A 12,393-nucleotide genomic window follows, 5' to 3' on the forward strand; every position below is an offset into this window, starting at 1 on the left:
TTGTGTAGGGGATCTGGGGTCAAAAAGGGGGTCCTGGGAACCAAATAAAGTTATCCTAGGATTACAGAAAGTGTTTGCGTATGTTGTGTGAAGTTGAGCATTCTAGTGGCATCACTAAGGTGTGACGGTGCAGGAGCCCAGCACATCACCGCTATGATGGACCTCCTCCCATGCAGTGGGTGGGGCAACGCCCCAGGAGGGGGTGTAGTGATATACCATCGACCCATCCCCACTGGTTTTTTGGCTGTTACTTTTGATAGAATAGAGATATCCCAATGAGGTTAGATTTATTGTATTTTCCATGAAATTATGCATCAATTGACGTATAACATGATGGTATTATTCAGATACCAAGATTTTAAAAATGTTGGTGAGTAGTGGCATCACCCTCCTGTGCACATCACCCAGTGCGGCCCACACCCCCGTACCCCTCCAGTAATGCCACTGGAACGTTCACATGTTGTGTAAGCCTGCATAGTTTCATATATTGTAATTTGTAGAAGTTATGATCCATAAGAACATAAAAAATATAATATATAGAAAAATAAGTGTCTATTCCAATGCATGTCCGCTCAGAAAGAGGCCCCATTTTAGTCAGTGGGCCTTACTCCCACTCCCCACATTCTCTTAAGTGTGGCTAGGATTGGGGCCTAAATGTTTTTGCAAAATTTTGGAATCTTCTTCCAGGACAGCCATAAATGGCAGCGTTTTTGAGTTCCTCTTGCGTAAACCCCCCCCCCCCTTGCAAAGCAGAACCTCAGTGTTTGGGACAGAATATGTAAGTGGCGGATTTTGGAAGCAGTGGTAGTTCCATCAGAGTTGTAACTTGCTTCTCCTTCTCCTCCCCCTTTTCTGTCCTCTGCCTGGACCCTTGACCCACACGTTTGTTGTGCTCCCTGCCTTTGGCTCTCCCTAGAGAGACTCTGACCTTGCAGGGGCTTCCTTCTCTTCCCTTTGAAGCCGTATCTTTTGGGACGCTGGGGAGCAGGAGGTCATTGCTGCCCAGCTGCCGAGGGTCGCAGTGGTATGCAAGCGCCACGACCTGCTTCTCGCTGCAGCTGCTCCAACCTGGGGCTTGGCTCAGCGCCCAGCCCTCGAAGGAGTGGTGCTGAGTCGACCACATCTGCAGCCATATATCTTGGGGGGTGTTTTATTGTCCCCCGCCGACCGCTCGGTCTTGGCGCTCTGCAGTCATAAACCCTCTCCGATTAACTTCTCTGCTTGCTAAGACAGCCATTCCTTTTGTGCTCACATGACCCCTCCCTCCAAAGGAGGACCCTGAAGTTGCAGAGAGAGCTTTGCTCCTGATAGCTGTGCACCTCGGATTGGTCAAGAGGGGGTTTGACTTCTAAAGCAAATGCTGCCACCCGTCCCAAAATCTGAAGGCAGTCATCACGATTGTAGCACTGCCTTTGCTTGTTTGAGTTCCCGTCTGCTGAGTCCTGAAATATATGGCATTAGAGTGGGAAGGCATCCTCAAAGGTCATATAGTCCAACCCCCTGCCTGTAGCAGGAAACTCTCCCAGACCATCTCCAGCTGGTGCTTATGCTTGAAGGTCTCCAGTGAGTTCTCCAGTTCACCACCTCCCTTGGTGATCTGTTCCACTGCCGAACTGCCCTTACCATCAATAATTTCTTCCTGATGTCTAGCCGGAATCTCCTCTCTTGCCTTGGATCTAGTTCTACTCTTGGAGGCAGCTGAGAACAGATTTGTCCCTTCTTCCCTATGATAGCCCTTCAGGTCTTTGAAGGGCACCATCCTCTTCCTCTCAGTCTTTACCAAGTTCCCTCAAACCTTTCCTCATAGGGAAATCCAGACCTCCTACTCCCACCCTTTATGTCTGTTCCTGCCAACTGAGCATCTCTGTGAGGTTTCTTTTAAACACCCCCCCCCCCATTTTAAATGAGGCCTTTGGTGCAGCCTGGCCCACTGTTCCCATCTCGTGTTGTAACTAAATCCAAGTACATAGAACTTGAATCATGGCCCATTCTTCTGGTTTCCCTCCCTTGTCTGGGATGATACAAATTACAAGCACATCCGAAAGCCTGATGTTGGTGTTCTTTGGCCAATGGTGTCACTAGGGTGGTGTGTGGGGGAGAACCTTGGGGGAGTATGCGTGACACCACTGCCAGTCAAAATTGTGAAAATTTTGGTATTTTTGAGTAATACCATCATAATTTGATGGGTAATGTAGTGCATAGTGCAATGAAACAAACCACGCTGAGTTATCTGTATTCTATCAAAAGTTATGGCCAATTAAGAAAACAAAGAAAACACAACTACCTTATGTAACAACAAGTGGATTTCTTTAACTCAAAGCTGACCAATGAGACTGATTTTTCCAAGAGCCAATGAGGTGTTATGACACAGCAGGGAACCAATCAGTGGGAGTGAGCTCTCATTTTCATGGATCAGAGCAAATACTAGAATGCTTATTCTGTTGTTTGAGTGTCATCAGGCTGACCACTGGTTTTTTGTCCCTGATCTGTTGGGTTACCTGGACTGTTCTATATTTAAATAAATCAAAAAATAAAGCGAATGGGGTGACACAAACCCTTGTGACGCCACTGCGTTGAAGCTGAGCATATGTTATTGTCATTTATTGTGCATAGTTTGGTATAGGAGAAGGTCCATCCTGGGGGTGACAAAATGAGGTCTCACTCCAGGTGATGCAAACCCTAGTGCAGAGGTGTAACTAGGTCATTTGACACGAAGGGCCCATAAATTTTTGTCACCTCATACAACATTAATTAATTAATTAATTTTTATATTATATTATTAATTAAATTAATTAATTAATTCACATTTTTATACCACCCTTCCTCTAAGCAGCTCAGGGTGGTGTACATGGTTCCTCCCCTTACTTTGTCCTCACAACAACCCTGTGAGGTAGGTGAGACTGAGAGATAGTAATAGTCATGACACGAAATGAGTAGTAATAATGGCCAGAAAATAAATGCAGTGAATCTTTCCCCACAAGCAATGGATGACATTCTGCATCAAATGGTATAGAACATGATGGTATTATTCCTAAAAGCCACGATTTCCAGAATTTTGGTCACTAGGGTGTCACCCCCCCCCCAAGATGTCTCATTGGCTTGTTTTGAGTTAAAGCAGTGGTTCTCAAACTTTTAACATTGGGACCCACTTTTTAGAATGACAATCTGTCCAGGACCCACCAGAAGTGATGTCATGGCTGGAAGTGACATCATCAAGCAAAATAAAATAATTATAAATAAATTAAAGAAAAACAGATAAGTAAGGGGAAGCCAGCCCTGTTTCACCAAGTGAATTTTCTCTGTAGCCTGCCTGCAATAACACTCCCCTCCCCCCAAAAAATATCAGTGAGATTTTCAGCCCTCCCCAGTACCCACCTTACCAACTGAAGCTTCTGTTTTATTCTTGGGGGGGGGGGTGCTGCCTTCTGGAGCAGTTGTTGAGCTCCACTTTCATCAGATTGGGACCATGCAGCCAGCCTTGCATTCCCCTTTGCCTGACTTGACCAGCAACCAAGGCACGTTTGCTTACTCATGAGTAAAAGCAACCATGTGGCTTACTTTCACTTTCCATAGGGCTCAATGCATTCGCCTGCTTGGAGGGAGGGACTTCCTTCTTGGGTGTTTTTGGGGGGCAGCTTTCATTGGATAGGAACCAATCTGGTGTTGTTGGATTCCTCTCAGCCTGCTCTTTCTGATGGACTAAGGCACATTTGCCTACTCGCAAGTAAACATGCAATATGGCTCTGTTTCACTTTCCATAGGGCTCCATGCATTTTTTGGTTTCCTGTTTTTTGGCTATAACTTTTGATGGAAAGGAGATAATTTTCTCTGGTGTTTTGCATTGCATTCAGCTGGAAATTCCTCATCCAATGGTAAATAGCATGATGGGGTTACTCGTAACCTCTGCAATGTTAGCAATGTTGGGTAATTTGTGGTGTCACACCCCCCCCAAGGCTGATACCTGGGGCAGCCTGCCCCCCCACCCCTCGCTAGCTACGCCACTGCCCTAGTGATGCCTCTGTTTCTGGCATACTCTGTTTCCCTGCTTCTTCTTCCTTTGCCTTGATGGTCAGACAAGAGTCCTGCAGCCTTTATGTACTTAGGATTGGTTGGCAACCTTCAGTCTCGAAAGACTATGGTATAAGCCTACAGCACCCAGTATTCCCAGGCAGTCTCCCATCCAAGTACTAACCAGGCCTGACCCTGCTTAGCTTCCGAGATCAGACGAGATCGGGCATGTGCAGGGTAACAGTACTTACGAACATACCTCGGAATTCACCAAGGAACAGCTAGTGCAGCCTTCCTGTCGATCCTGAACTTGTAGCTCTACTACCAGCAGCCAGCATCGCAACATTCCGGGGTCTCAGGTCCATGCTGAGCTAGATGGACAGAGGATCTGGCTGGGGAAGACGCATCTCACCCACGTTTGGGAGGTGTGAATGACCCCATGATGGTACCAAGATGCAACCAAGACAAGCATGGCTCCCTCAATGTTGCTGGTTATGTTGCTGATAGACAACAGTTTTTAAGAGAGAGGGAAATGGTGTGAAATCAGTGGTGTAGCTAATGATCATGTAGCCCAGTGCCAAGCTCAAAATGTTGCCCCGGAAGTGATGTCACAACCGGAAGTGACATCACACACACCCAGGCTTTTTGAAAAGTGAAAATCGGGAGGAACCCACCTCCTCCCCACAGCAGCTCACCACCCATTTGCTCTGCTGCCTCCCCCCAGTTAGTGGCATAGCTAAGGCATCTATCTGCAACTATCTGTCAAAGAAGATTTTGTAGCCCCTCCTGCATGACAAAATCAAATTTAATTACGTAAATAAATAAGAAGTTATTGGTTCCATGTTGAATCATAATAACCTCTGATTGGTACTTAGAACAAACAGTTTCATAGTTCAGTTTGAAGTTAAGCAAATCCACTTTTTGTTCCACAAGGCAGTTGTGTTTTCATTTTCTGGTTAATTGGCCATAACTTTTGATAGAAAATGGATATTCCAGTGCCATTTGTTTCATTGCATTTTGCATTAAATTACCTTTTCAATGATATGTAACATGATGGTATTATTCATACATACCAAGATTTTCACAATTTTGGTCACTAGTGTCAAGCTCAGCTTGTTGCCCTCCTAAAGCTTGATGCCCGGTGCAACTGCTAACCCCTGCACCCCATTAGCTATGCCACTGTGTGAAATAATAAGAAATTATTTCTTTACCCACCATGTAATTAATCTGTGGAACTCCTTGCCTCAGTATGTGGTGTTGGTATCTGACATAAATGGTTTAATAAGGAACTGGACAGATTTAGGGAGGAAAAGTTCACAACAGGTACAAACCATGAGGAGTATATGCAACCTCCTGAGTAGAAGTAGGCTACTTTAGAATGCCAGGTGCAAGGGAGAAGCTACAGCACAAGTGGCTCACCAGGAGTGATTGTGAAAAGGGGTATGTGCGTGCGCTATTTGCACCTTCAAGGAAGAGCTGCAGCCTGTCTCCAGCCCAGAGGTGAATGAAGACCCCTCCTGCACAGGAGTTCTCCCTTTCTCTTCCCTCTTATCACCCCTCCCTGGTTGTCCTTGTTTGACCTCCTCATGGATCCAGCAGCCCTGCCTACCCTGAATCTCATGTGCCAATCAATATCACTGCTTTTGTGACACAAGTGCTTGGCACCTGCACTGTTGGCTTCTATCCCCAGAGCTGGAGGTGGCAGGGGGAGTGCTAATAATGGCATTGGCCACAGGCACATTTCCTGGGGCAGGGGGAATGCTCTGGTTGGCCACACCTGCCACGGGAGGGGGAAGTGGCATGTTGTGCTGCCCACTTGGTTGACATCTGCAAACGTAATTTCAGAAGTCTTGCATCAGACCATGCCAGGACTGGAACAGTGGCATGCCCGAGCATTGCAGAGTCATTTAAGCAACCTGCCTGAAGGAACTAACCTGGATCATGGGGAGCAGGAACAAAAGGGGATTATAAATGAAACCCACAGCCCTCCTTCCCTGCCTGTCCCCTCTGGTTTTAGCCATAATTGGGGGGGGGGGGGGCTTGTAGTCTTCCAAAAAAGAGAAGCTATGAGAGGCAACTCAGAAGGCCTCTCTGGCCATTGTGATGCAAACACGGATTTAGGGAAACCCAAGTTGCTTTGTGGTCAGTGTCAGCATTGTAGCAAGGCCCCTCCTACACCTTAAGAATCCAAGAACATCAGAAGAGCCCTGCTGAATCAGGCCATCTGGGTCCACCTAGTCCAGCTTCCTGCATCTCACAGTGGCCCACCAGATGCCTCAGAGAGCACACAAGACCACAAGAGACTTGCATCCCGGTACCCTCCCTTGCATCTGGCATTCTGAAGCAGCCTGCTTCTAAAACCAAGAGATTGTGTATACCCATCATGGCATGTAACCTTTGATAGTACAGCTTTTGAGGTCATAAGAACATAAGAAGAGTCCTGCTGGATCAGGCCAAGGCCCTTCTAGTCCAGCTTCCTGTATTGCACAGTGGGCCCACCAGAAGCCTCAGGGAGCACACAAGGCACCTGCATCCTGGTGCCACTCTCTTGCACCTGGTATTCTGAGGTAGCCTACTTCTAGAACCAGGAGGTTGCATGTACCTACCCATGGCTTGTCACCGGTGCTGAACCTTTCCTCCATCAGTCTGGCCTATCCCATTTTGAAGGCCAGGTGCCATCCCCACATCCTGCGGCAAGGAGTTACACAGATTAAAAGCAGACCTTGAGAGTGCACTGAGCACAAGCTATGAACTGAACAGGCCACTTTGACCTTTGCTGCTCCTGTTCTGCCACTTCCAGACATCCTATGGTCCCTGGTACCCTAACCCAGGGGTGCCCAAACTCTGGCCCTGGGGCCACTTGCGGCCCTCGAGGCCTCTCAATGTGGCCCTCAGGGAGCCCCCAGTCTTCAGTGAGCCTCTGGCCCTCCGGAGATTTGTTGGAGCCCACTCTGGCCCGACGCAACTGATCTCAGCGTGAGGGCACCTGTTTGACCTCTTGTGAGAACTGTGGGATGAGGGCTCCCTCCACTGCTTGCTGTTTCACGTCTCTGATGCAGCAGCGGCAGCAAAGGAAAGGCCAGCCTTGCTTTGTGCAAGGACTTTTATAGGCTTTGAGCTATCACAAGACCTTCATTCCTTCATATAAGTTTAATATATCTTTAATATATTATATATCTTTAATATATTCATATATATCTTCATATATCTTTAATATATTCATTTATGTAAATGTATGTAAATTTATTCAAATTTGAAATGTAAATTAATTCTTTTTTTCCCTGGCCCCCGACACAGTGTCAGGGAGATGATGTGGCCCTCCTGCCAAAAACTTTGGACACCCCTGCCCTAAGCCCTTCTGCTCATCTTCTCCTTGTGCCTACAACTCCTTCCCAGAACACTTCCTCAACACGGCCTTTCCTATGTCCACAGTGCCGGCCCACCTATAAGGCCAACTGAGGCACTTGCCTCAGGCGACAGAGTGAAGGTGGTGCCTGCCTTAGCCTGCCCACTCATCTTCACTGCTCCTCCCTCTCCTCCTCCCAGAGCCTGGACTGAAAGAGAAAGAGGAGAAAAAGAAAGTTCATCTCCAAAGCTCTGTATCAGTGTTTCTCAAACTGTGGGTCGGGACCCACTAGCTGAGTCGTGAGCCAATTTCAGGTGGGTTCCCATTCATTTCAGTATTTTATTTTGAATATATTAGACTAGATGCTACCAAGTTATGTGACTGCATTTAGGGAAATGTTACAGACCTGTACTTTTAACAAGCTACTATGTGTTTTTTTAACCATGATAGTCAATGGGACTTACTCCTGGATAAGTGTGGGTAGGATTGCAGCCTAGGATTGTTAAAAAATTTTCTGCTTGTTGATGTCATTCCTGGTCATGACATCGCTTCTGGTGGGTCCTGACAGTGTTGGCAACCTTCAGTCTCGAAAGACTATGGTATCGTGCTCTGAAAGGTGGTTCTGGAACAGCGTCTAGTGTGGCTGAAAAGGCCGATTCGGGAGTGACAATCCCTTCCACAACGGGAGCAAGTGCAATCTGTCCCTGGTCTGTCTCCCTGGCTGTGGGCCTTCCTTCTTTGCCTCTTTGCCTCAGACTGTTGGCAAAGTGTCTCTTCAAACTGGGAAAGGCCATGCTGCACAGCCTGGCTCCAAGCGGGCCGCTCAGAGGCCAGGGTTTCCCACTTGTTGAGGTCCACTCCTAAGGCCTTCAGATCCCTCTTGCAGATGTCCTTGTATCGCAGCTGTGGTCTACCTCTAGGGCGCTTTCCTTGCACGAGTTCTCCATAGAGGAGATCCTTTGGGATCCGGCCATCATCCATTCTCACGACATGACCGAGCCAACGCAGGCGTCTCTGTTTCAGCAGTGCATACATGCTAGGGATTCCAGCACGTTCCAGGACTGTGTTGTTTGGAACTTTGTCCTGCCAGGTGATGCTGAGAATGCGTTGGAGGCAGCGCATGTGGAAAGCGCTCAGTTTCCTCTCCTGTTGTGAGCGAAGAGTCCATGACTCGCTGCAGTACAGAAGTGTACTCAGGACGCAAGCTCTGTAGACCTGGATCTTGGTATGTTCCGTCAGCTTCTTGTTGGACCAGACTCTCTTTGTGAGTCTGGAAAACGTGGTAGCTGCTTTACCGATGCGTTTGTTTAGCTCGGTATCGAGAGAAAGAGTGTCGGAGATCGTTGAGCCAAGGTACACAAAGTCATGGACAACCTCCAGTTCATGTGCAGAGATTGTAATGCAGGGAGGTGAGTCCACATCCTGAACCATGACCTGTGTTTTCTTCAGGCTGATTGTCAGTCCAAAATCTTGGCAGGCCTTGCTAAAACGATCCATGAGCTGCTGGAGATCTTTGGCAGAGTGGGTAGTGACAGCTGCATCGTTGGCAAAGAGGAAGTCACGCAGACATTTCAGCTGGACTTTGGACTTTGCTCTCAGTCTGGAGAGGTCCTGACAGATTCTCATTCTAAAAAGTGGGTCCCGGTGCTAAATGCATGAGAACCACTGCTCTGTATAGATTGTACGCCCCGAAGGGCGGGGGCCTGTCTCTCCTTTTCCTCTTTGCAAAGGCAATGCTACATCAATTCATTTTCCTAGAAAATAGCAGCCAGAAATCTGGAAGTGTGGCCTACCAGTTGGAGGGGATTCCCAAGACATCTCGACTTCCAGCCCTTTCTCAACCCAAGATCCGCCAGTCTGTGTTCCTGGGCATTTGGTATCTCTCCCTGAGCTGTAAAATAGTCTTCTAAGACATGCATCATATCAATAGATCAGCACTCGCTGCTGCTTAATGTTCCTCAGGCAGTAAATTCTACTCACTGCAGAACAGATTTGTCAGGCGAGGGGAGGGGAGGGGAGAGCCTGTCCCTTAAGCAGCAAAATAATCTTTAATGGGCCTTTAGAAAACCAAAGAAGGGATTCTGCCTTTCTCCTTTTCTTTTTCAATCTTTGCAAAAAAGGAGGGAGAAAAAATCCAGCTTCTGCTTTCCAAGCCTGAGCTGAAGCGAAAGCAAGCAGGGGGGAGGTGGGCAGAAGAAGCCAAGGAGTTCTAGGAGAGCTTCTGATCCATCCCCCTTGCCGTTCCAGAAGGAGGCGAGTGACGGGAGAGTTAGAACAGGCAAACGAAAATATTTCTTAACCCAGCACATCATAATCTGTGGAACTCCTTGCCATAGGATGTGATGGTGGCACCTGACCTAGATGCCTTGAAAACGGGAGTGGACAGATTGATTACAAGTTTCAAGCCATGGATGGGTATGTCCAACCTCCTGGTTCTAGAATTAGGCTACCTCAGAGTGCCGGGTGCAAGGGAGTGTCAACAGGATGCTGATCTCTTGTTGTCTTGTGTTCTCCCCGAGGCATCTGGTGGGCCCATTGTGAGATACAGGAACCTGGATGGGCCTTTGGCCTGATCCAGTGGGGCTCTTTTTACATTTTTGGGTGCTCTGGGAGGCAATGGGTCGCTTAATGTTCTGGCAGCAGCATTTATCCCAAGACTTATGTTCTTACGTTAAATATTTTGTTCACCCCTGGAACTTCATGTGCTTCACTGCAGAGGGTGCAGTCTGCTGTGGGAGTGAGTTCCACTGGCTAACAGAACATTGGTCACTTCTGTTCTCTGCTCTGTTTTACTCAAGTCTTTGAGACTCTTCCTTGCCCCTCTGCAATGAAGCACAGTGCCAGGAATGCTCACACGGAGCCTTCCATCGTTTCCAAAGGAATCGGTCCAGAATGGAACAGCCAGGAGGCGGGCCAGGAATCCACTCTGGATGGCTTCCTCCTTGTGGGGCAGCCCTGCCCCTGCATTCCCAGGAGATCTGCTGCCGGCCTGCCCTTGCCTCTCACACAACCTGCTTCTGTTGTGTCTTGGGAAAGTGCAGGTGGAAGCTGCAATTATTGTTCCCGCCGTAGCAGCCTCTGCCGCCGGGGCCCCAGGGCACTTCCCGGCTCTCTCGCAGCAGCCTGAACAGAAGGGAGAGCAGCTATTTCTGGCGCCTGGTTTGGCTGCCAATTCTCAGTGTTTTCTGTCACCCAGACGGTCCCTCCCTTTTCCTTCAATTTCCTTCATGAACGTACTCACTTTTGTAAGAAAAAGCAAAACAACACACTCACACAGACATATGATGACTGTCGGGCACTGGAGCTGTGGGGCAACACTCATAATAAAGCACTTTGCGCAAGTGTCTCTCGGTAGGCATCACAACGACCCTGTAAGTAGGCCAGCACTGATTATCCCACTGTTTCAGCTAAGAGGCTACAGTCTTGCTGAAGAGGCTAGGAGCTTGCCAAGTGAGGCAATGTTTGACTTGCGGAGAGCTGGGGTGTGAAACTTCCTGACTCGGAAGGAAGCTCAATGGAATGACCTGTAACAACAAGAACGAGAGCCTGTGTTGGTGTGTGCACAAATTATGTGCCTGTGCCGCAGCTCTGTTTTTGCTGACATGGTGACCAAGCTGCAGAAAGCATCTGTTTCGGGGGCATGTACAAAGTACAGTCTTCTTCTCACAACTGCAGCTGAGGTTAGTACAAAAGTGGCACTTGTTGACCTGCTGCCCCCTTTTCATGAGTGTAGGGCACAGCCAGCTGTGATTAGTCAGTGGTTAGGGGAGTGCACTCTGCCTATGCTCAGAGGTTCCCTGAAGGACAAGAGTGTGGGGAGGCAACCATAGGATCTTGTCATGGATGGAGCTCTCCTGATGGTGCTGTCTCTCAGTGTTTTGAATTAAGCATCGATGTGAGCCCTTTGAGAGACAAGAAAGGGCGCATGCATGCATGAATAAAATATCCCCCTCTCCTTCTGTACTTTCTTAGGGGTCATTTGCAGCACCAGCCTATAAGAAGGGTGCAAGGGGTATTCAAGGAGGCTCTGAGTCCTCCTTTGCACAGGTGCCTCTGAGGCTGCCAAGTGGGTCACAGGAGATGCGTGCCCAGCATCTCCTCCAGGGAAGTGGCCCGAACCTGCTGCAGGTGGCTTTCCCACTGGGGAAAATGGTAGCACCTTTTCCTGGTTAGGCTTGGGGAGACTGCTATGACCAGGCAGCTTCTCCACCACCCTAAGAACCAACCTTGCCTGTAACAGCCAAGTCTAGGAGAGCCGTCGCTTGTGTCCTGTCTCATCCCCAAAGTCTTCCTTGGAGGCCTTGCCTCAGTTCTTCTGCTTGGGTGGTGACCTGCAGGCAGGATCTTCTCGGTTCTGGCCCCTCAGCTTTGGAATGCCATCCTCAGGGAGGCTAACCAGGCCTGGGACATTTTTTCCCTGTTTCCCGGGGCCTTTTCAGTGCATTGTTTTTAAAAAATTCACAGAATCCATTTAAATTTCTGGAGTTACCTGTGTTCAACTGTCTTTTCCCCCTCCCTCCCGCTGCTTTCTTTCCCCCAAGTATTTTGTCTTCCCAGGATTGATTATCATTTTCTTGTTTTACCTCTGCACTGGCAACGCTGGGAGCCCGTGCGCCTGGAGAGCGGGCTAAAAATATCCCAAATAGACAGACGAATGCATAAATAATTCCATGCAAGGTTGGTCTGCCTGCTGAGTCGAGCTGCAGCCGCACGTTTTGGGTGCCCAGAAAGGGCAGCGTAGTGGAGGTGGACAAGTGAGTTGATCCAAGGGCCCTGATCCCCCCCAGGGAAGCTCCTTTGCACATGCCTCATGGGAGATGCGCAACCCCTGGCGCCCTCCCCCGGAAGAAGCCTGCCTTGCTCCCAGGGCAGAGCTGCCGCCCTCCATTGGCGAGACAGGAAAGGCCCCTCCTGAAGTGCCTGGGCTTGAATCCTGGCTACTGTTGGCCCACAGCAGAAGTCTTGTTTGCCGTCTCTGTCAGCGGCAGATGGTTGTCTCCTCTGTCCCCACGTGTGTGTGTGTGTGTGTGTGTGTGTGT

At 48.7% G+C, this 12,393-nt stretch overlaps 1 protein-coding gene and 1 pseudogene across 1 annotated transcript in view; one reads left to right on the forward strand and one right to left on the reverse strand.

Moving 5' to 3' along the window:
- CASKIN1 (CASK interacting protein 1) overlaps positions 1-12,393 on the forward strand; it is a 119,531-nt gene that overhangs the window by 44,758 nt on the left and 62,380 nt on the right. The gene's annotated exons all lie outside the window — the stretch shown is intronic.
- On the reverse strand, positions 4,144-4,262 carry LOC136633934 (5S ribosomal RNA; annotated as a pseudogene).

This window comes from Tiliqua scincoides, chromosome 13 (genome assembly GCF_035046505.1).
Source record: "Tiliqua scincoides isolate rTilSci1 chromosome 13, rTilSci1.hap2, whole genome shotgun sequence".
Classification (NCBI taxonomy): Eukaryota; Metazoa; Chordata; class Lepidosauria; order Squamata; family Scincidae; genus Tiliqua; species Tiliqua scincoides.